Genomic DNA, 24,766 nt, shown 5'->3' on the forward strand with positions numbered 1-24,766 from the left:
AGCCTACCGCTACCCTGCGTGGTTGGTTTCAGTTTCTCTTTCTATCTGTGCTTGCCACGCAACAATGATCTTAGTTGGCTTGCCTCGCGCTTTCTCCACACCACAAACAGGGAGCGGCCGCTATTTATTAGAGGTTCAACCAATGTCACAACAAGTATAACAACCAATTACAGTCCTGTTACCGTGCTAAATTTAGGCAGGAAGAAGACTAACGACCGTTACCTTATTTAAAGTTAGAGCCTTTTTTACCCGCGGAGGGATCCATGCAGTGAACTGCCCATCGGATCCCTTTTTTACCCTTCCTTCCATGGCGGAAGGATACTACCAAGTAAATATAAACAAGCATAAATATACATAAATAACCATAGGTGCAAAGGCACCTGTGAAACATATTCCCACAGTGTACATTAGACAAAATCGCACATACAAAAATATATGGGGAGAAATGCTCACGAAAAAAAGCTGGCAAATTTGCCTCAGGACTTTAAAGAAACATTCTCAAGGTTTTGCAGAAATGCAGCAAACTGAACTGAACACTGCCAAGTGAGAAAACGAAACTGACAGATTCACCTGTCCCTAAAGTAGGTATTGACAGGAACTTTATGCATGGTGTGAAACAAGACCCTCTTGGGGTGGTTATGCTGTGAACCCTTCCATCGTAGGCTCAGGTTGTATATATGTGTAAACAGAGCCGTCTCATTCATAGGGGCAGGTGGCGCGGTGCACCAGGGCGCCAGGCCCCCCAGGGGCGCTCCCGCGAGCCCGCCGGCATACCGGGCGCCCCCGCGAGCCCGCCGGCATACCGGGCGCCACCCTCCGGAGCCCCAGCTGGAGCGCTGGGAAGGGCGCGCAAAGCTCCGCGCCGCTCCAGCGCCACGCCCCTCATCCCCCGAGGGGCGGCCAGCGCGGGAGGGAGGTGGGCGAGTGGGGGATGAGGGGCGTGGCGCTGCAAGCCGGCCACCCTCCGGAGCCCCAGCTGGAGTGCTGGGAAGGGCGCGCAAAGCTCCGCGCCGCTCCAGCGCCATGCCCCTCATCCCCCGCTCGCCCACCTCCCTCCCGCGCTGGCCGCCCCTCGGGGGATGATGGACGTGGCGCTGGAGTAGTGCGGGGCTTTGCGCGCCCTTCCCAGCGCTCCAGCTGGGGCTCCGGAGGGTGGCCGGCTTGCAGCGCCACGCCCCCCTCCCCCGCTCGCCCACCCCCCCTCCCGAGGGGCGGCCAGCGCGGGAGGGAGGTGGGCGGAGAGGCGGCCCACCGGGGGCGCCGAGGGATCTTCGCGCCAGGGCGCACGATCCCTTTGAGACGGCCCTGTGTGTAAATAAATCATATATCCTAAAGACTCTGCAGTCTCTGCTGTGCCTCATTCCAAAGGAAGCACAAACCCTAGGTAAGTGCCTGGAACCACTGAACTTTTGCACCGCTCAGAGATAGGGGTGGCATGCAACAACGTGAACTTGAGGTGTGTTCACACTCCTGTTTACTGTGCACTCATTGCAAATCCAGTGCTGGGTTTTTAATCTGTGTTCACATGGCACAACCCAAAATTCCTATGTATCCTGCACGTTGCTATAAAATGCTACTGTTCGAACCAAACAGGGGTGTGATGGGAGGGACCCACGTTAGCATAAACTATATTTGCTGTTGGGGTGCCTTTTCCTTCAGACATTTTTCTGCGTTTCATATCAAATGACAAACATGTCTTTCTTTGTGTTTATAATCACTTCTACAACCTCACATGCGGAAAATGTACAGCATGCATCTTCTCACTCCCTTCGCTTCTATTTTTTTTCTCCCTGGGATTCAGCTGATTTAGCATCAGTGAGCAAAACCCCCCCCCCAGATGCCTCAAATTGTAGTAATTACGTGTAGGAAAGCTCAGCAATCCCGTAGGCTGCTAGATTACTAAAACGCAAAGCAGAAGCACCTCTTGAAATAAGAGCATGGTGAACTATGCCCATCCCTTGCCGCTTCCAACTCCTACCTAGGATTTCAACTATGCTCCTACAAGGTGTACTGCTTGATGAAACATTTTCAGGATGTAAAACAGCTCTCTTGCTCTCTCTCTCTCTCTCTCTTGAGCCCATCTGCTAATGCTTTCTCAACAAGTATCAGCTCTGGCTGAGAATGGAAAGGCATTCACAATTGCTGGTGAACTCTGGCTTACCCAGATTTCTAATTTCTTTGTGAGAGGAAGGCCTAGATTTAACGCTTTGGACCCCATTTTTATCGAGGATATTAATATTTCACATTTGGAAGCAATAGGATGAATAAAAACGGACCCTTCTTGAAATAAAAATGGTCCGGTTCAAAAATATGGTTCAAAAACCTTTGCTCCCAGAACTTGCTCCAAAGCAAACATGAAACAAATAAGGTTACATCCAGATAGTGGCATAGTATCATGTGCTGAGCCCAGCACAGGCAAAATATCCTAGAAATATGGATTTCTTCATCCAGAGCTAAAGGCAAAGCTCCGCCCCTTCTCCATTCCAGCTTGAGGCTGTTCTTCTCCAGGAGAGAAAATCATTAGCACATCCTTTCTCTTTGGTGCTTCAGAATAAAGACAAAATTAAAAAATTTAAAAAAATCCTTCCAGTAGCACCTTAGAGACCAACTAAGTTTGTTCTTGGTATGAGCTTTCGTGTGCATGCACACTTCTTCAGATACACGAAAGCTCATACCAAGAACAAACTTAGTTGGCCTCTAAGGTGCTACTGGAAGGATTTTTTTCTTTTTTCTTTTTTCTTTGTTTTGACTATGGCAGACCAACATGGCTACCTACCTGTACTCAGAATAAAGAGTTACTAACACACCTAAAATGGAGACCTGTAATTTAATATTCCTCATGTGTTCTAAGTTAAACACCTCATGGGAGCCAGCAGAAATGCATTCTCACTAATCATTAACACATTAGACTCTCTGCAACTTTTGTTTACCACAATGGAATTTTCCATACCATGCTATCCTTTTAGCAGGACACCTATAGACACATACAGAATTATTTTCAATTACAATTAAATCTTCCCAATGTCGATCCTGGCCCCCCACCCAGTGCTTGCTGTTTAGAGTTTTCAAAGATTCATTGTACTTCTTCCTTCCATTGTTTGTTAAATACGTTTATTGTTACGATAAGAATAAAAATTGAAAAACATTTGTGAAATTCGATGTGTACTTTGGCCCCTATTCACCCATTCCCTGTTGTAAAAACTGTAGCTTTTAGATCTGCCTTTGAAACATTTTTGTGGTTTACCTCACATTGCAATTCTATACATGTCTACTCAGAAGCAGGCCCCATGGAGTTCCCCACCTCCTTTCTAGACGCACACTCGATCCACTTATCTGCCACCTGTCTGACTGAAAAGTGCCAACCCAAAACCAGAGTACCTATTTTCATATATGTTGTACGTCTGTAAATACTGTCTGTGAGTTACAAATCATATTGCTACTTGCTGGGGGGATGCATTGAAACACAGCTGAAGGATTTCAACCGAGGCCAATGTAACAGCAGATATATAATTAGCTAGGGCTAAGTGTCAGTTATGCGGGCAAGCTAAAAACTAAAATAAACAACACACCCATTCCTTAAATGGTATCTGCATGTATAAGGATTTCTCATGTTTCTTTCCACATGGGCAGAATGCAAAAGAAGACTCCACCATACCAGAGATGAGAAGGAAGCAGCAAGTTCCTTTCTCTGGCAAAGGGTTCTGGGAGCAAGGCCAGGCCTGAGGAAAACTATCTAGCTTAAAAAAAAAAAAATATTTATGATTTTCAGTTTTATACATTTTAATAATTTTACAGTCATTTTGATATTTCAAAACTTGACTTCCTTCTCCCTCTTGCTGCGGTTCCTTAAATTTATTTTTAATATTGTCTGCATATCCAAATTAACTTAATTTGTTCATTTATTCATCTACTTAAAATATATACTCTTATGAAACTGCAGGTTATTACAACAATCCTGCCAATGTTCTTAAATGTTTACAGTTTGTTTGTAAATATTCAATAAACCATTTCCATTATTTTATAAAAAAAGTTTCTTATCTTGATTTCTTATTTTTCCGGTAAGTTTCGCCATTTCTGCATATTCCATAAGTTTTTGTATCCATTCTTCTTTTGCTGGGACTTCTTCTCCTTTCCATTTTTGGGCAGGTAACATTCTTGCCACTGTAGTCCTATACATGAATAAATTTCTATACAGTTTGGGTAGTTTTGTCCCTATAATTCCCAAAAGGAAAGCTTCTGGGTTTTTTTTTTTACAAACATTATTTTAAACATCTTTTCCAATTCATTATATATCATTTCCCAGTAAGCTTTAACCTTACTACAAGACCACCACATATGGTAAAAAGTACCTTCTTTCTCTTTACATTTCCAGCACTTATTTCTCATTACATTTCCAGCACTTATTTGATTTAGATCAGGCTTCCTCAAACTCGGCCCTCCAGATGTTTTTGGCCTACAACTCCCATGATCCCTAGCTAGCAGGAACAGTGGTCAGGGATGATGGGAATTGTAGTCCCAAAACATCTGGAGGGCCGAGTTTGAGGAAGCTTGATTTAGATTTATACATTTTTGCCAATTTACTTGGTGTTAGGTACTATCAATATATCATTTTCATATAATTTTCTCTTAGACCTGCTGTAAATTTTATACAGCGCTACCTTGGTTCTCACACGTAATCCATTCTAGAAGTCCGTTCCAAAACCGAAACATTCCAAAACCAAGGTGCGCTTTCCCATAGAAAGTAATGCAAAATGGATTCATCCGTTCTAGACTTTTAAAAACAACCCCTAAAACAGCAATTTAACATGGATTTTACTGTCTAACAAGACCATTGATCCGTAAAATGAAAGCAATAAACAATGTACTGCAGTCACACAATCAATCAATCAATCAGTAGCTGAACTGGGTTGCACACAGTCACACACAAAAAGAGCCACAAAAACAGAAACGCAAAATAAATAGCAAAAACAGACAGACCTCAGCGTAACACTCAAAACAGAAGTGTGGCACTCAAAGCGGAAGCGTGGCACTCAAAATGGAGCACATTCGGCTTCCAAAAAAGGTTCACAAACTGGAACACTTACTTCTGGGTTTGCAGTGTTTGAGTTCCATGTTGTTTGAGTACCAAGGCGTTTGTTTGAGAACCAAGGTACCACTGTATCCATATTCCACAATCGTTCCCACAGAAGAAAACTATCTAGCTATGACCACTTGCACTGGCTTTAGGCTGTAGGCCACCACAGTCAAAATAAAGCTTCTACATGCAGATTCCCTTGTTAAGAGGGAGACTTGTGAACCAAACTTTAGCTCCACTGAAATCGGTAGCACTAAGCCACACGGTAGCACAAGTGATCTCAAGGGATGGTTGCAGTGGATCAACCTTGCAAAGGATATAATTGACCAAGGATGAGACCCTTTCAAAAGTTAGCCAAGCTAACGTGTATGCGTGGACAACTGGGAGTGGAGCTGCGGTACTGGCACTTCCAGTTAGCGATGCGGGAGAAATTCAATTCCAGTTGCATTTAAAGGCGAGCTTACCGAACCTGCACTTTCTGATACGCAAAGGAGTCGCAAGGTAGGGCTCTATTCTCTCCACTTCTTTTCCTTCCCCAAAGGCAAATATTATTGATCATTTGGTCGTTGCAGCATTTACCACACTTAATCACAGGGTCGTGGATTTGAGCCCCATGTTGGGCAAAAAGATTCCTGCATTTCAGGGGGCTGGACTAGATGACCCTCGTGGTCCCTTCTAATGCTACTATTCTATGATTCTATCATGCCATCCCTTCAGTGGACCCTTCCAGATGACCTGCTTATTGAGCATTTGCTTGCACAAACCCTACGCAAAGTTTACACTGCGCCTTTTCTTTGTTGATTATTCATTCTGATTTGTTTGTGGGGAGGCCATACATGCATTCATCCTTATTTTGTTTGTGTGGTATTTGCCGAGCCCACACTTTTCAGTGTGTCTCCCAATCACTGCGAAAAGTCCATTAAAACTAAAAATAAAAGGCGGATTTGTTGCAGTAGAGTGAAACAGTGCTTTAATCCACTTTAACACCACAAATCTAAATTTCCCAGATGCACCTGAATATCTCCTGCAAAATATTGACAGTCTGGTGATGACCAGCATTAAGAATGATCTTGCTATACCATGCCAAGGATCACATCAGCCCAGCATTTTGTGAACAACAGCAGCCAGATGCTTCTGGGAAGCAGACAAGGAAGGGCAGGATGAAATAGCTGTGCCCTGTTATTTGCTTCTGCCATTGTAAGGTACACTGCCTCTTAACATGGAGGTAACATTCGCTGCTAATAATCAGTTGGCCAACATCACCTGAATATTTCGAATCCACTTTTGAAAGACACTTGCATGTCCCAGATTCGGAACGTGCATTGCCTTGAGATCTTTTTGAACTGAAATGCTTTTGAGAAGATCTTATTTCGAGAAATTGCGGATCTGATTACTTGCAAAAACTATTTCTTATATGCTTAATTTGTCTCTTTATACTGGCGAATTACCATTCAGCTGGATGTAAGGCTGAGTCAGTCTGCTGCACACTGAAAGCTGTAAGGCTAATTTTGATAATTATCAACTTCTCTGTTCTTTAGGCTTTGTTCAAATTACTTGGAAAAATGTCCACTCTTGGACAAGCTTTGCCTGCATATGTCTTATTAACCCCATTTCAGCCAAGTTTTGGCTCACTTCATTGTCAATGTTCCTACCAAGGCAATTTATAGTACTTATGAAACTATAGGTTGTTAAGCATACAATAGACTTCTATTTCATTTGCGATTACTACAAGCCTGGCCAAAACCATTGTGGTTTGACACATCACAGATTAGCAGTACTGTATATGTATCGAGATGCTGAATGGCTTTGACAATAGTTCCATTCACTTAAGTGAAAATTTTAAAATGCACAGAAGCGTCTAGGAGAGCATAACTGATATAGCCATAAAGAGACAGCCAAGATTCTATTAGCCAGGTAATTCAATTTCAGGATCAAGAGCAAATGCGTAAGAAACAGAAACAGCCCTCCTCCAAAAAAACTCATCACTCTGCTTCTCATACAGAGATGGGAACCCTACAAGGTGGATTCCAACTCTCTTGACTACCAAGAGAGTAGTCTATCATCTCTCTCTCTCTCTCTCTCTCTCATCATGCTTCTTCCACCCTCCCAGCAAAATTGTGTGTCCTGGGTTCCTCCATTGTTAAATCTGATTTTCCTTTAGATAATCAGAAACCTCTCTGTTTTAAAATACACCATTTTATATTTTTGAATCTATGTGATTTCTGAGTTGTTCAGCAGAACAGATAACTGATGAGACAGAATGGTAAAAGAAAGAAAGAAAGAACAGAAGACAGAATGGTTTTGGTTTGGTTTGTTTTTAAAAAAAATGAGTTTGTGTACACCATAAATTTAAAACATTGGTTTATCGTCGTACATTAGGCAGCTCCATCCATCATCCCCTTTCTTCCGAAAATAAAATAATTTAATAAGGCTTGCCATGAAAAGCGTGTTTGTATACATTATTTGGTTGGAGAACTTCACTGCAAAATTCAGCAAAGTAAAGATTTCGAAGCGTGGCTGTGTTTCTATTTGCACATTGTTTCGAGAAGTGCAGACTAGGAGGATGTGCCGTTTAAGTAAACTGAATCAAATTTCTTCCCCATCCTTATTAAACGGCTTTAGGATTCAGAAGGCAAAACAGCACCAGGATTATTTTTAGTCCCTTGAAATGAGAAGGTTGGCTGTAAAACCACTGGTATTCTGCTCACTGAAGCCTGGTGTTTTGGCTTCCAGTCTGTTTCTCCCTGTATCCAGCAGCAGGTCAACAGACTTCACCATGACTGAGTATTCTGTCTGGAATTTTTCCTCGCAACAGTAAACCTCAGAGAGCAGGAATAGTCAGAAGGCTGATGCAGAACCCAAGTCCAAGAGGACACTGAAGGTCACCCTAGGCTTCCTCTCTTCTTACCCCTTAGTTCATGCTCTCCCACAAACCTTTGTTTTTCCAAGCTGCCTTGCTTTTAACCGATTAACTAATTAAAATATCAGTGTACAACACAGCATAAGTACTATTTTTGAATACACTTGGTAGTGATAACAGTTTTGGTGGCTGAATGCAGGAACATTGTTTGTTTGTTTGTTTTTTAAAAAGCACAATTGTCTGAATCAAAAGAAACCTGTTTGTTGGATGGTCAAACTACATTCAGAGCTTTTTTTCCCCAGCCGGAACTCGCCGGAACTCAGTTCTGGCACCTCTCAGATGGCCACCATTGCCATCATAAGAGAACAAGGGAGGCATTCATGGTGGGTTTCTGGCACCTTCCTAGAAAAATACCACAGCACATTATACAGAAATGCATGTAATAAAGCCATGGCTTTTAAAAAACAAAAAGCCATTTCAAGGAGCTTCTATTTTGAAGGAAATAATATAGATAAAGATGGTAGTACGTGTGTGCACGCCAAGTTTTTCTGCTCAAAACCCTCCCTAGCCACTTCCCAGGTCAAGAGGCATTGAAAACTGAGTCAAAAGTCAGCTATTATTTACAACAATGGCCATGATCTAAAATCCTTTTTAAAAAATAGTTTAATGCACAAAGCAATTCAAAACGTGATTCTTTGTTCCTCCTCCCTCATCTTCTAAACCAGGACACCTGTGGCCCTTCAGATGTTGTTGCACTACAATTCCCATCATTCCTGACAACTAACCATCCTGCCTGGGGCTGATGGTAACATCTGGAGAGCCCTGGGATCCCCACCCTTGCTTTAAAAGGAAGCTCTCTTGTTACAATTGGACTTTGTCTCCTGATCTAAGCAGCCTCCACTTAGCTCCTCAGCATTGTTTTTCCCCTCAGCTCCAAACGCCTTTTCCAAACCACAAAGCCAACATGCTCAGGGTGTCTTCCAGAACTCAGACTGCCTCCGACTAGTCCGCTGTGTGCAGCATGCCACATCTGTCTTGGCACCCGTGTGAAAAACTTTCTCTTTTGGTTTAGTCTCGCAGCGTAACTTAAACAACCATGTCAGAACTTTTTTTTTTTTTCTTGTCCACCCCCTCCATGGCTTTGAAGGAGACTTTTCTTCAGGAAGCCTGAAGTCAGAGAAACATCCCAAGGTCAGTGTTGAAAAACCAATTCAGACATTAATACAAACAAACACTCTGTGGAAAAACAGACAGGAAGTCAGGAAAGCCCCTTTTGTGACTAGACTATCAGTTTCAGTAGCATCATTCTCTGGATTTGAAGCTCCTTCTTTTGCTAAGGGAAAAATATATAATCAAGGAAAGGCTTGATGCTCAGCAGTTTTCTAAAATCAGCATCCTCCCCTCCTTCTTGAAGTAAGCAAAGGATCTCCAAATGCAAGCTGCTTTCTCTGATTCAAAAATGCACAATACAAACACTGAGTGTGTTTTTTCTGGGGGGACACAGGGTTACGCATACCCCTAAACATTTTGTGAATCTAAGTTTGGCCTCATTGAGGGGCACTATTTCAATATGAGTAGGAAAATGAGAGTAGCCTTAAACATTTTTTTAAAGAAAAAAAAGCACTGCAAACACTTATCAGAGCAAGATAAAAGAAATTGAGTGTTATAAGCTTTCCTGCATTATGGTACTTTGCTTAGTGTGGGGTATGGGTGGTTGCATAGGTGCCAACTCCCTGGGGCCATGAAGGGGTCATGGACCCCCAAATTTTGGTGCCAGTGCCATGCACACTGCATGGCACCCAAGCTGGCACTCCTGGATGGGTGTTTTAAAACCTGGTCAGATGTGATCTCTCAGGTGGGTGTTGTATAATGTGGGAGAACGCAGCCTCCCAATTGGTAAAAATAAATTAATTAAAACAAAAGATTCACAAAATGGCACAGACATTGTGCAACCGTCAGCTTTAATTACCTCATGGATAATTCTGCTACTGGGGCTTCTGGACTGTTGCTGTTTTGGTGTGGGGTTCAGTCACAAATTCAGTTTGTGTTATTAGAGTTGACCCACAGCAAACCCACTTCCCCAGAAGATCGAACATTTTGTGGGCAGACAAGCAGAGAGGCAGGGATGGGGAGCAAGAATAATACAGCCAAGGCTCAGTTCTGGGTTGAAATAAGGCCACAACATTATGGATTACAGAGAGTAGGCCCCTGTTAGCTTGCAGGGGGCTGGCCAATGTTAAGGTCCACCACGGCAGAAACTGCATCAGGTGGTCCCTTTCAGGCAACCTGGTAGAGGGCGCTGTGGCCCATCAGCCCCCGAACTGGGCTTCTGGACAGAAAGAGCTGCCTTCCCTTAAAGGGATTTCCCGTTCAGATAGGGCAGGGGGCTTCCTCCCCCTCCATCCCTTCCAAGAATCCAGCCCAATGCATCTCCTGCCATTACAAGTTGTGACATGAACGGAATAGAGAAGTAGAAAATCAAACATGTGCTATTGCTATGAAGTAGGTGAAACCCCCCACAGAACTATAGCCAATCTCTCTCTGGGTAAAAATTCCTCCCTGGCCCCCCAAAACAGCATTTGACTGACATCCATAGAAATGCGGAAGGTGGCAAACACTAGGAAAAGGGACCCAGCTGATCTGAAGTTCACGAACAAAGGTAGGGAGAACAGGGGTGAGCCTCATTTTATCTCCTAGGAGCAGACCCAACCAAGGAAGTCTGGTCAGATCCGCTCCCAGGTCTCGCCCAGAGACACCAGAGAGGCCGTTCCAGATTGGCTCCCTGATGGCGAGACCCTGTGCCCATGCCTGGCCACAGGACACTATGGGGCTCCAAGGCTGTGCAGGAAAAGGTCTGCTGCCCTCATAGGCAGACCCTCCAACATTTTGAGTCCCCAAACTGGGATTTGCGTCTTCCTGGCCATGCTCCTGTGTGAGTCACATGACCTGCATGAGATCACAGAGCCCCAAAGATGTGCTTTTTTGAGGTCATGCTTGCACGGCACAAAAAAACCCCATGTTTTGGGGTGCCACAAGAGATCACAACCCTGAAAAGGTGTTTTTTTTTTTTCTGGGGGTGAGATTACGGCATGAAGTCACATGAGATCATGGTGCCCCAAATGGCTGCCGTGCTCTTGCGCGAGAAAACAGGAAGTCCCAGTTTTTCCAGGACACTTGCAGGATATGAGTAGGTTGGGTCATCTGGACGTTACACTAAGCAAAGTGAAGGGGTGAATGCACTGGAAAATGTCAGATAACACTTGCTTTGATTCATCATCACCTAACTTTCCCTCAAACCAGTTAGACTGAATGCTCATTAAATAGCCAATGTCATCTAATCTCACGGCAAACAAATCAAGATGGAAGGGAAAAACAATCAGGTCACTGGGAAGCAATCTACAAGCCTGCCACACTGACTCAACAATTTATAATATAATATAATATAATATAATATAATATAATATAATATAATATAATATAATATAATAATAATAATATATCTGATATTTTATATTTGGGCACCTGCCAAGATAAAACAATCAAGAGACGCTGGCAAATGTCACCCAAGTTTCAAATGTTGAAGTAGAATTTCACATCGAAAGTTCATGTTGAAATCTGAAATTTCAAGTGCGGAATCTGAACTCTTGTTGGTGGGGAAATATATATTCAGCTTTAGTACTCAGCACATTGTAACAATTCTTTAAAAAAGAATACTCAGCATATAAGGACAAATTCTCATAACTTAAATCCCATCTTTCGCCACAAGGGAGCATACAAATTAAATGTTTCTCATGTGAAAAGAGATGCAGTAAACTCATCTCAGCAAACACAATGGCATATCTCTCCTGGGTTCACACGAGAATTCAGTGTTGAAACAGACGGTAAATCAAGCCAGCAAGTTCTGTAAATATATTTGTATGTTAAACACAATGTAAAATCACCAGTAGGCATCTCCAGCATCAGAATCTATTTATGTTTTCAGTGCTTTTTTTCTTCTTCCTTGGCCAGACACAATTTTTTTATGTCTTTAAGAAGAACCCAAAATAATTACCAGACACATTCCCTGGATGACTCAGCCAGCTGAACCGAACTCAAAACATGTGCTCGTCATCAGGAAGTGGAGAAACACAGAGCCCACTACTTCAGTAAATCTTGGAATAAGCAACATTCCTTGCTGCATAATATTTTTACTAAAGGAAGGGAGGGAGGAATTATATTGATAGGGAAGGAAAATCGGGGCTTGTATAAATCAGAAGCACTCCCTCTCACTCTCTGGTTGTGTACACAGGATACAATCAGATCACACTTAAATTATATTATTTCCCCCAAAGAATCCTGGGAACTGTAGTTTAACGAGGGTGCTGGGAATTGTAGCTTTTTTAATGAAGTCATGTGCTTTAAATGTATGGTGTGTATGCAGCCTAACACTCTCATAATGATACAACGCTAGTTAAACGTCAGCTTCACAACCCTGAAGTTCACTCAGGTGTTGTTACCCTGCCCTTTTGTGTTGTCCTGGGTTGTTTTAGGGAAGGGGCTGTAAAGCTGATAGCAGCAGCACTGCAATTAATTAAGGGATGGAGGACGTACGTAAAGGGGGCCGGGGGGGGGGAAGAACTGAGAGTTTCAGTAGAAAGTGAAAATGTGTCGTTTGGATGCCACTGATGGACATGAAGAATCAACAGAGGTACAGGCCTGGCCAGGGCCATAGCTAGGGGGTGGTGAGGTGGGCCCCCACCAGGGGCACAGGCAAGGGGGAGGGGTGCAAAATTGGCTAAAAAAATATGTCCATAAATATATCTATAAATAAAAATATGATTATTGCCTCATAAGAAATGGTTTTAAATAGAGGGTGAATTGAATGGGTGGAAGGGGGGTTGGATAAGAGGTGGAAAGAAGAGCTAATTTGTCCATGGCTAGGGGCACAATCTGGGCGGTTCTGCCAGGGGCACAAGATCACCTAGCTGGGCCTGGCAGACAAGTTTCTTGGGGGCCAGGTCTAGGGAGACCTCGCTACTGCTCAGTCGCCAAGGCTACCGGAAGTGGCAGACCTGTTCTCTGATGTAACTTGGATGCCGTTATCTGGAATATTTATTTAGCCACTGTCGTTCCCCCCCCCCCTACACCAGAAAAAATAAAAATCCAGCAGATGTCAATGCCTCCCCGTCCCCTATACTTTTCTGCTCTGAAGAAAAGGCTAGAAATCAGGGTGGAGTGGGGGAAAGAAAAGAAAATCAAGACATTTGCAAACTCCGGATATATCTTTCCTAGGAAGTCGTCTAGCTTAGCCCAGAGTCTAGTCAGTTTGCACACTAATTGCCAGTGCTTACACGGAGAGTGGAAAGAACGAAAACAGCTGCAAATAATTACACATGTGACACCCCCCCCCCCTTCACGGTGAAGTGTGGGAGCCAAGGGTAGGTCAGCTTATGATACTTGGAAGCAGGCATCTCAGTCCTTTGCAAGAGAGACGTCTAACATCAGCTTGTTTTATTGCAGGCAATATGTATTTATGAAGCTGTATTCTTATTTTTAAAAGGTATCTGTCCTTTTAAAGTGTCCCCCAGGGTATATTCTTTCCCCTCAATGCACAATACTAAAACAGGAGGCTCTCTGTAAGAAACCTGGGGTATTTTGGATTATTATTATTATTATTAGTAGTAGTAGTACCACTCTTCTAAATCTGTGCACTCAGACGATTCGCTGGCAAATGTTAAAATGAATCAGAGAAACTGTAATCATAGCTGCCAGCTGCTCTCCCAAATGGGCAATAAATAATGAATAATAATTAATACTACCTTTTCTGGAGATGCCACAAGTCAATTCTAAAGCCAAAATATTTGTTTACTAATAGTACCGTAAATGGAACAACAGATAGGTGGGTTTAAATCCAGAGGCAATTTAGTGAATAAACAAACAAACAAACAAACAATATTTTTATTATTTATAGCTTGCCCATCTTGCTGGGTTTCCCCAGCCAATATGGGCGGCTTACAGAAAATATATAAAATATAAATATATACAGAAATATATGTATACAAAAGAAGAGTGTTAATTTACTACGTCTGTGTGTGTTTGTGCTCCAAAATCTCCTAGTATCTGTAACTGTGCTTAAAACAAACAAACAAATAAATATGAACAATGTTTCTGAGCTTTTTAAAAAAAGAAATTTTATATATATATATATATATATATATATATATATATATATATATATATATATATATACACACAGAAAATATATAAAACATATATATAAAATATATAAAGCATCAAACATTAAAAACTTCCTGATACAGGGCTGCCTTCAAATGTCTTCTAAAAGTTGAATAGGTTTTTTTTTAATCTCCTTGACATCTGAAGGAAGGGTGTTCCACAGGGATGGTGCCACCACCGAGAAGGCCCTCTGCCTCTTTCCTTGTAACGTTGCTTCTTGCAGTGAGGGAACCAGCAGAAGACCCTCGGAGGAGGACCTCAGCAACATCTGAAGGGCCCCAGCTTCCCCACCCCTAAACATCATTATTTGGGAGCAAAACCCACTGGACTTACTGGAGCTAACTTCTGAATTAATATGAAGAGCATTGTGCCATTTATTTGGCAATGCTGGACCCAGGAATATAGGTAACAAATAAGAGGAACTAGCTTTGCTGACTTCAAAACTGGAATTTTGGCACTTTCAGGCAGGTCCTCACAGCGTCCAGGATTATTTTGTCAGCACAAAGTCTGGGGCTTATGAGTAAGTTAAGGGTCAACAACTGGAGAACCTAGGGCCAAACCCACCTCCTGAAACACATCTCACTTCACTCCCCTCCCTCATCTGTGGAATGTGGAAGTGTGGAGGGGAAATGGTGGCTGCAGGATTATTGGCAGCCCACCTTGAGGTCAGTGGGAAGGGACCTGGCCAGCAATTCTTTACCCTCTATTCAACATGAGCCTCTGAAAGACTAGCTACTCATTTTGTGTGTGTAAATGCATTCCCTCATTAAAACGTCTTAATTCCACCGTTTCCTCCAAAAACCTTCTAAGTGGCTAACCATAAAACAACGAAAGCAGCCCTGAAGCAATAATTATAGACAAAAAAAAATCTACCTCAAATACCAAACCACAAGGAAACAGCTATGTGCAGAATTAGTTTACACTCATGGCTAAGCACCTGCTGGTACCACTGGGCCTTCACTGCTGCTCCACCAAAAACCCATGAGCGACGACGACAGGCTGCTCTGTCTCAATAGGGCTTTCCCCCCCACTTTAGGTGCCACAACTGAACGGCCTTTGTCTCTCATGACCACCCGCAACTTCTCAAGATGGTGGCCGTGTATTGAGCAGCAGAGCCTTTGATGATAATATATGGGCAGGTTCATCCAGTAGGAGGGAGTCTATAGACTGGGACTCTGGAATGTCGGTTCAGTTTAAACATTACTCCAATTTCCCGGTGGAGTGAGGAGGGAAACAGACAAATAATAAAAAGTACTGAGGAGCAGTGCTTTTTTTCCTTAAAAAAAATGTTTAGGGGTACTCTCATTTTCCTATTCATATTGAAATACTGCCCCTCAATTAGGCCAAACTTAGATTCACAAAATGTTTAGGGTTATGCGTACCCCTGCGTCCCCCCAGAAAAAAAGCACTGCTGAGAAAACTTAAAGTCAGAAAAGAAATCCTAGAGTATTATTTCTCAGGACAAAGAAATGTGGGGGGGAAATGTTAACAGAATAGGATTTGGGGGAAACTAAACATCCGCCAGGCTTTATCTTTAAGCACAATAGACCTAATAGCATACAAGGCTTAATAACTGTTTATTCATGTTCTGCTTTGTGCAACAAGATTTGCTTCGTGTAAGAATCATAATGAAGCTAACTACCCCCTGACTCAGACTTGAAAAGCAATTGGACAATCTCAGTATTCTTCACCAGAATTTTTTTTTTTTTTTTTGTAACATACACTTTTTAAACATCCCTTGTTATGGTCACTAACTGGGTTGAAGAATATAAATTTGAGCAAAAGATGGAAAGAGAAAATGGAAATAATATTGGGTAATGCAGTTACTCTTATTATGGAACTTAAAAGTTTTGCTCCAGGGGGGTTTAAATAATTGAAAATCCAAATTAGTAGAGAGTGGCATAAAATTACAGTTACTTCTATGAGAATACAGAGTGTACTACCCAGACTAATCTATGAAGGAAGAGTCTCTGCAAAGCCTTTCACATTTACATTTGCTTTTGGCGGCTTCAAAAGAATAATTAAGGCCAAATTAAAGTCATATAGAACTGTGGAAACGTAAAAGAACAAGGATTAAAGCTCAATATTTTAAGGATATAATGCAGGTGAGGAGCATTTTGACTTGCAAATAGACGAAATGAAATTGGATAAAAATAGTTATTCTATATAGTGGTCCCCTTCTGGGAGGAAAACCTCTTAATATCTGCTTGTTAATGGGCAGAGTAAAGAATTATTATGACTTGGCCAGTAATGCTTCTAGAATGTACAGATAAGCAAGCAGACCATTTTGGTGAGATTACAAGGGAATTTGAAGCATGTTTCTCAATTGTCAATTACCACAATATAATCTGAACGATGACATTCGGCACTGAAACACCAACAACAAATTCGAAACACAAAAGCTTGTGAAGCATCTACACATATTAGAACAGAAGCACAGTATTGTATAGCTTCCATCTACTTTATAATGATAATCACAGTATATTAAGACTGACTCTGCAGGGATGGGAGCCTCTAACTCAACAGACATTGTTGGACTCCATATCCCATGAGCCCCAGCCAATGTGGCCAATGGTCAGGGATGATAGGAGTTGTAGTCCAACAACATCTGCAGGGCCACACATTCCCACCCATGGGTTATAGATGCTGAGGTGAAGTAGAGGTGCCTGTCTCACAAAGGAATATTCAGCACTTGAAGACTGCAGTATAGAACAACAGTTTGTAGGCGTCAATTGGCTCTCACAGATGCCACAGCAAATAAGTCTCTTGTTGCTTGATATCACCTCAAGTGATAGCACCTCAGGCTTTTTTCATATCACTTCATATTGGGCTTGGAATGAAGATCACACTGTGTTTATGCAACTTCGCTGGAAATGGCTAAAGTTAAATTAACAACTCTTGCTAGCGGTATAATTGTTCTGAACTACTAGGGATGTGCACAGGTGGACATTTTGGGTCGACTTTAAACAATGGGAGAGGTTGTACCAGAGACTGCAAGTTTGGTCTTCCCCTGGTCCCCAGCTGTCTGGTAGGGATGGATGGGACATTTTGAACTGCCCATTTAAAAACAGCCTTGCATGGGAAAGCAGCCAAAAAGACCTTTCTAACGCAAGACAGGCCAGAGAAAACTTTGCCACTTGACCCTGCTCCATGTGTTAATTCCCAACAGACTGTGCCCCAAATGCCGGCGATATTCGCACAATCTTTCCTGTATCATGTGCAGAGCTTTATGTGGAAGTGCTCCCGTGTCTGAGCGATGCAATGTACCCTATCCACCTTGCAGCTGAACCTCTGCAACCCCTGGTCATCCGACAATCTGACCTAGTCAACTACACAGCAAAGCAGTTTTGCTCCCTGTAAGCTCTTTTCCAGCTGTGTGGGAGGAACACTATTTGCTCTTTTTAAAAAAAGGAAAGAAGAAGAATATGTTTTTTAACTCACAGAACTGTTCCTGTTTAGCGACCTCCCCCTCCCACACCCTTCAGTCCTAGCAGAGGGCTTTTTGTCCTCCGAACTCTGAGTGCTCCTTTCATCAGGTTTTGGACCTGGCCCTGCATTGCTTGAGCATCCAAATCTCCCACTTGAGGCCATAGGAGTTCGCTTTTGTCAGAACACGTGCTCTGATCCATAGCTTTTTGAATTTCGGTCTGTGTCTCAAACCAGCATACATCTGGCTGGTTTCAGCATGTTCAGGGATCCCCACCTGCCCTTTCCTTTGGAACCAACCTTTCGATTCCAGCTCACACCCTGCAATCCAGAAGAACACATGAAATGCTTGTGCAGCGGCTTCTTCCATTACTCCAGGGCCAGGGGAGTCATTGAAACACTGGCTTCCCCAGCCACTCTGGGTGACTCCCAACAGAACATTAAAAACACGATAAAAGATCAAACGTTAAAAACTTCCCTAAACAGGGCTGCCTTCAGATGTCTTCTAAAAGTCGGATAGTTGCTTATTTCCTTGACATCTGATGGGAGGGTGTTCCACAGGACGGGCGCCACTACTGAGAAGGCCCTCTGCCTGGTTCCCTGTAACCTCACTTCTCGCAATCAGGGAACCGCCAGAAGGCCCTTGGAGCTGGACCTCAGTGTCCAGGCTGAACGAGGGTGGTGGAGATGCTCCTTCAGGTTTACTGTGCCGAGGTCTGGTGCAGGCAAACCTCTCCATTCAGTTTTAAAAGCCCACCCAAAATGCTGTTGACAGTGTTTCTTTATCTATGAAAAACACAATTCCGCTTGAAAATGTAACAAATTTGGGGCATTATTTTCATTTTGCTTATATTTATTGTCCAGAACTTCTCAAACAGCTCTGGGAAGCTTATTAAACTTATATAATAATAATAATAATAATAATAATAATAATAATAATAATAATAATAATAATAATAATAATAATAATAATAAATTGATAAGAATCTAAACATTTAACAACAACCTAAAGAAAGGGGACGCGGGTGGCGCTGTGGTCTAAACCACAGAGCCTAGGACTTGCCAATCGGAAGGTCAGCGGTTCGAATCCCCGCTACGGGGTGAGCTCCCGTTGCTTGGTCCCTGCTCCTGCCAACCTAGCAGTTCAAAAGCACATCAAAGTGCAAGTAGATAAATAGGTACCGCTCTGGTGGGAAGGTAAACGGCGTTTCCGTGTGCTGCTCTGGTTCACCAGAAGCGGCTTAGTCATGCTGGCTACATGACCCGGAAGCTGAACGCTGGCTCCCTCGGCCCGTAAAGTGAGATGAGCACCGCAACCCCAGAGTTGTCCATGACTGGACCTAACAGTCAGGGGTCCTTTTACCTTTAAAGAAAGATTGCTTCTAGAAGATAGTGTTTCAAGTGTATATTATTTTCTAGAGTTCCATCTAAGGACACAGCATTCCTGTAGACGTCCAATGGAGGCAGATCGGCACAATCTGCAAGAATCCCCCCAAGGACCGGAAGTCACAGGAGGTAATGGTAGGCGCATGCCAGACGATTAGCCAAACCTGAAATATGCATGGAAGCTCAATGGGATGGTTGGCCGCATGTGCTTAAAAAAAAAAAGCAGTGTGTGTGCGTGTGCGTGTGCGTGCGTGCGTGTCCCATTTCATTCATCACTTTCTTGTGGGAATTCCCAGTCAAAGCACACCACTCAGTAAAATATATCACCTTGTGGGAATTTAGACTGCAGTCCTGCATACAGCTCACTGGGGATATTTCCCATAGAACTTAGTGGAATTCCTTCTGAGTACATGTATATAGGATTGTACAGAGGCCTTAACCTTGATCTATCCAGGCCAGGTGGTTTTTTATATATAATAAATCTAATTTTATATATGTCGGGAGTTGTTGAACTAGCTCCCACCAGCCCTAGACAGCATGGGTCAATGGTGATGGTAGGAGTTGCAGCCCAAAGGGCAGGGGCTATATTCACTACCCTGGCTCATCTTGCAGCTTGCTCCCCTTTCTTTCCTGTTACTTTCTTTACTGCAAACTGAGATTGTTCAAGTCAGTAAGAAGGGAAATGTGGACAAGAATACCATTTAAAGCCTTCCTGGTGTTGGTTCGTCCAAAAGACAAAAATGTGCTTGCTCAGGCACTCTCCAGTGAGATGGTTCCACCCGTGTGTGTGTCAGAAGATCTTGCCAAAGACTGGTGTGAGGGATGCCAGTTTACTTATTTCTATCTTTCTGGGGTGCCGCTCCCCACATTCTCCCCCTCCCCAGTTCCCCAACACTTGCTGAGTTTAAAACTTCTGCCAGGTGATGAGAGCCTCTGCTGCAGTGCTAAGATGTCCCCGCGGCTCAAGTAAGTGATGCTTCCTGAGGGGCACCTGGGACTAATCTGTAAGCAGCGGAAGACTCCATTAAGCCGATGCTCAGGCACTTCAAAGGAGGGAAGAGGAGGAACATTTCCCTTGGGATGCTCACTCGGCGTTACTCATGCAAATTTGAGAAGGCTCATTTCATAGGGTTGCCATATTTCAAAAAGTAAAAACTGGGGTGCCCCCCCTTTTTAGGAAACCCCAAAAAATGTTCAGCTTTTTGTAAAGAAAGTTGTTGAGCTGTGTTTTCTACATTTCACTAAGAGGGGCTTAACATGAGGGGTGGGGAGCTTGGATGCAAATATTGCTGTTCAGCATGCTGGAATGTGGTCTGTACCTGGAAGTAGCAAAGGGAAAGAAAAGAAGAGGGACCGTGCTTTGCTGAGAGAACAGTTTGTTGAGTTGTCTTCTCTGTCCATCCACTGATATCTCACAGCAGCCATTCCATCAGGCTACAGCAGTGGCAGAAGTGGACTGCAGGATCACTCCACCGATTCTGCCAGGAGACCAGCTCCATTTTGTTCCTCCTGTCCCTGAAACATTCATTCAAGCTTCATATTAGAACTTTGTGAACTTGGAGAACTGGTGGCTGAGTTTGCTTGTTTCCCTCTTTCCTCCCCCTCCCCTTTTCCTTTTGTGTCTTGTCTATTTGTTATTTCTTCTACATAAACCACCTTGAAAGCCTTGGGAAAGAGCTTTTTAATTAATTTGTTAATTAAAGCAATGTTTTTTTAATCCTTACTCGGTGATGGAAATGCCTCTTGCAGGCACTTCCTCCTGAAGCTCCTGAATTGGTATGAACACATTGAACTTTCTGCCTAGACGTGAGCCAAATTATAGGGCGGAATTTGATGCCAAATTGTGTGTAATGCACAAATTCAGGTCAGGACTGCCTGGCAGTCATTCTTTCAGTTTGCCAGAAGAGGGTGCTGCTCCCTTAAAATATAAATAGGAGACAGATGAAAGTGATCCAAGTTAAACTACAAGCCAGAGGGCTTGAGAAACATAGACAGATGTGTTCAGAGAATGAAGGTGCAAGAAGCAGTGGTCAAACATTCCTATTTAATACACGGCTTGTCCTAAAGCTAACCCCCTTGTTTGCTTAGGCCTTTTGTAGAAAGCTAGCAACAGAAGCAGGAGAGAAGTGACCCGGGGACCTTCTGCATATTTAAAAATAGATGCCTAGATTTCTCATAGTTTGCGTGCCATTGGCTCACAATGTACAGCGGACTTCTGTGATCTGAAACAATGCTTGAATTGTGAAACCAAATATTTGTGCTCTCTTCCCCAATGCTGCCTGGTCGGAGAAAACCCCTGTTACAAAAGGCAAACTGTTTGGTTTACCCGAGTGGCCGTGGCATCTGTCCCAGCCACTGATAGACTGGCTTCAAGGAGTCCTTGAATGTCCTTGCTTCGAGGAGATGTCAGCTTGTCCGGAGACTTAAAACCTGGGAGGTTGGCTTCCCAAATCTTTTAGAGTCACACAGATTGCAGGGGTGGGGTGGACATTTTCCTGGCGTGGCTCCTGCCTGACATGGCAAGGCAGGCCTACAATCCATGTGGTTTGTGGTCTGGGAAAACAAACAGTGTGCTTAGACAGGGCTGAGAAAATACTAGGCAGATGTGAGAGTGGCTGTTTCGGCTTCAACCCTATGCCCATTTACAAGATAGCAACCCTATAACCTGGGAGTAAACTCCATTTAATCCAGTGGGATTTACTGCTGAGGAGACATGTCTGGAATTGCTCTGTTAGCTATTTAATGCAAGATTGCTTCTAGCATAATAAAGTGTGACTTTTCCATTGAATAAAGAGTTAAAATATATCTGATTAGCTTCATTTAGGGGGGGGAGCCCTGGCCCTGGCAGAATGTCTATGCTGTCCATAGTTCAGGGGGGGAAATAGAATAAAGAATGGCCAAGGAAGGTTAATGTAAGGGAATTGCTTTGCTATTACTGACCTTTGTTTTGCCTGTAAATAACATTAAAACATTCAAGTATCCATCTAAGGCGTGGAAAAGCTTTGGCCCTTGCAATGTTGCTGAACTACAATTCCCAACCCCCCCCCCCACAAGCAATTAGCAAACATGGCCAATGGACAGGTGTAATGGGAGTTATAGTTCAGTAACATCTGAAGGGCCAAAGCTTCCCCACACCTGATCAAAGGTGTGACTTTTGTTTGTTTGACAACCATATGCATAGTATTTAAACTCAGAGAGGCCAACAGCTTCCCATTTTACTCAGGGCAGGTAGAAGTGTGGGCAAGGTTATACTTTCTGATGACTCTCCAGGTATAACCAGGTTTGTAGAGCAGCTTTGCTCTTTATGTAAATGCCAGAATTATTTTTTGTACCTGGGCTGTAAAAAAGGTAAAAGTAAAGGTCCCCTGGACGGTTAAGTCCAGTCAAAGGCGACTATGGGTTTGCGGCACCCATCTTGCTTTCAGGCCGAGTTAGCCAGTGTTTGTCCACAGACAGCTTTCCGGATCATGTGGCCAGCATGACTGAACTGCTTCTGGTGCAACGGAACACCATGACAGAAACCAGAGCACACAGAAATGCCGTTTACCTTCCTGCCACAGCAGTACCTATTTATCTACATGCACTGGTGTGCTTTTGGACTGCTAGGTTGGCAGAAGCTGGGATAAAGCAATGGGAGATCAACCCGTTGCAGGGATTCGAACCGCCGGCCTTCTGATTGGCAAGCCCAAGAGGCTCAGTGGTTCAGACCACAGCGCCACCCGCATCCCATAATGTTTTGGTTTGCCACCAATGTCCCCCCTCCCCCAGTGCATAAATTCCTTATAGAGTTTGTATTTGTCACTCAAAAAAAAAAAAAAAGTCCAATGTAGGGCTCCATCTGGCTAAATGCCCAATAACCACATCCTCCCAAGTCATGGTTATATGACCAATCACACTATGAACTGAAACACCAACATTTGAATATGCACATGGCTTTCTATACACCATGACTAACGTTCTTATGATCCCAGCAAAGTTTTATAAGATGGTCAGCCTGATCCTGTGCAGAAGGAAGTGTGTCTTCCATTTGCGGCAGACGGCACGACCACTTCCACAAGGCAGTTTGTTGTGGACCGAGGAGATGTACATGCCAGTGGTTTAAAACACACCAAGGCCACTTCCCCCTGCTGCAGTTCAAGACACAGTTTTACATTTACTGCACACACCAGAGAAAGGGTAGGGGTGTTTTCACCCAGTGCCCGTTACTTGATTTGTTTCCCTTCACCTGCAATCCCCGCCCTGAGCTGTCATCTATACATGTGCAATGGATGTCTGAAACCGACTGGATGGGCCATTGGTTTCTTCCAGCAGAACTCTTATGATGTTCTCAAATGTCCTGGAGAAGGCTGGGGGTTCTGGGATGGTGCGTGTTTTTAAAAACCCCAAGTACTTCAGACTGCTCTCTTGTTTCTAGGTTCTTGTTTCACAGAATCTTCAGAAGTTCAGTCCCAGATCTGTCTAGCTTCACATCCAGAAACTGAAAGCTTTGCAAAGATATATTTGATCTGAAACTGGCAGAGACAATACTATTGTTATTATTTTTTAAAAAGGTAAGAAATGGTTTCACACAAACACAAAACATGAAAACATATAAAACAGGGCAGGACGTTGATGTTTATAACTTGCATCTAAATAATTGCAGCAGAATGTAGATACACAATTGAATGCACATCACAGCAAAAATAGTGTCGCGTCGACAGACCGGCCTATTTCTGCTAATTGTCAGCTTCGTACAAGTGTGGACAATTTTTGAAAAATAAATAAATAAAAACAATATGAAAAAAAAAATCATAAAGATGACCCCTGTGGCCCCTTCCAACTTTACAGTTCTATGATTCTATGATGTAAACAAGAACCACGCAGAGTACATTCTCACATTCAAGCACAGGACCTGATTTTTCCCGACTCAAAGATGACACAGCTGAGATGCTAAGAACATTTTGCGGTGCGTGATCGATCATCCCTCATCCAACCTGAAAGACAACACTGGGTGTTTCATTCCCAAGTGATAAACTGCATGTGTGGACCAGCCTATGAAGAAGAGAGAGACACAGATTTAGAATTGCAGAGTTGGGAAGTTAGCATTTTAAGAATGGGCTATGGCTGCAGGTTGCTGAAGGCACCTTTACCTGGGAGCAAGGCTTCAGAGTTAGATGTGCACAGGATTGCACCATAAATTTGTGCTAGTTCCACCTCTCGCCCGTCTGGCTGCCTGTTCAACAGTGAATGATTGATGTTGCCCTTTCTTTATAACAAACAGTTCCCAAAGCTTTGGATACAGAGATATGGCGCACAATGAAAGTACTGTGGGGCCGTTTCAACACTGTTCATTCAGTGTGCTGCAGTCGAAACTCTACAATTCAAAGCCTTGTGTCATTTCCTCATTTTCAGAAAGGAAGTTTAGACCTTTGGTTGTTATGATTAAAATATACGACCCCAAAGAAGGAGTTAATGCAGCTGGTTTGTTTTTCCTGTTCTCAGAAGCAGAGTTTTCTTATCCCTGGCGCTGGAAGCTCTCACGGTCATAGGCTCTTCCTCCAAATAGCCCTACTTGAAGGACTCCATCTTCATGTCACTGCTTAGCAAGGCAGGGAGGGGAAGGAGCAAAGGGAACCAGAGGACATTAAAACTGGAATGAAGAAGGCCCAGCTCATTCCCATTGTGATCACCTCTCCTTGATTCCAGTGTTTCATCTTCCCACATACAAATTAACAGTCTTTTCTCATAATACTAAAAAAAAGAGAAAAGGAAGTGGGGCGGGACTTGAATGAATGAAGGCCTGGGAAAACTGAAGTCGGTTTATA

This window comes from Lacerta agilis, chromosome 5 (assembly GCF_009819535.1).
Source record: "Lacerta agilis isolate rLacAgi1 chromosome 5, rLacAgi1.pri, whole genome shotgun sequence".
NCBI lineage: Eukaryota > Metazoa > Chordata > Lepidosauria > Squamata > Lacertidae > Lacerta > Lacerta agilis.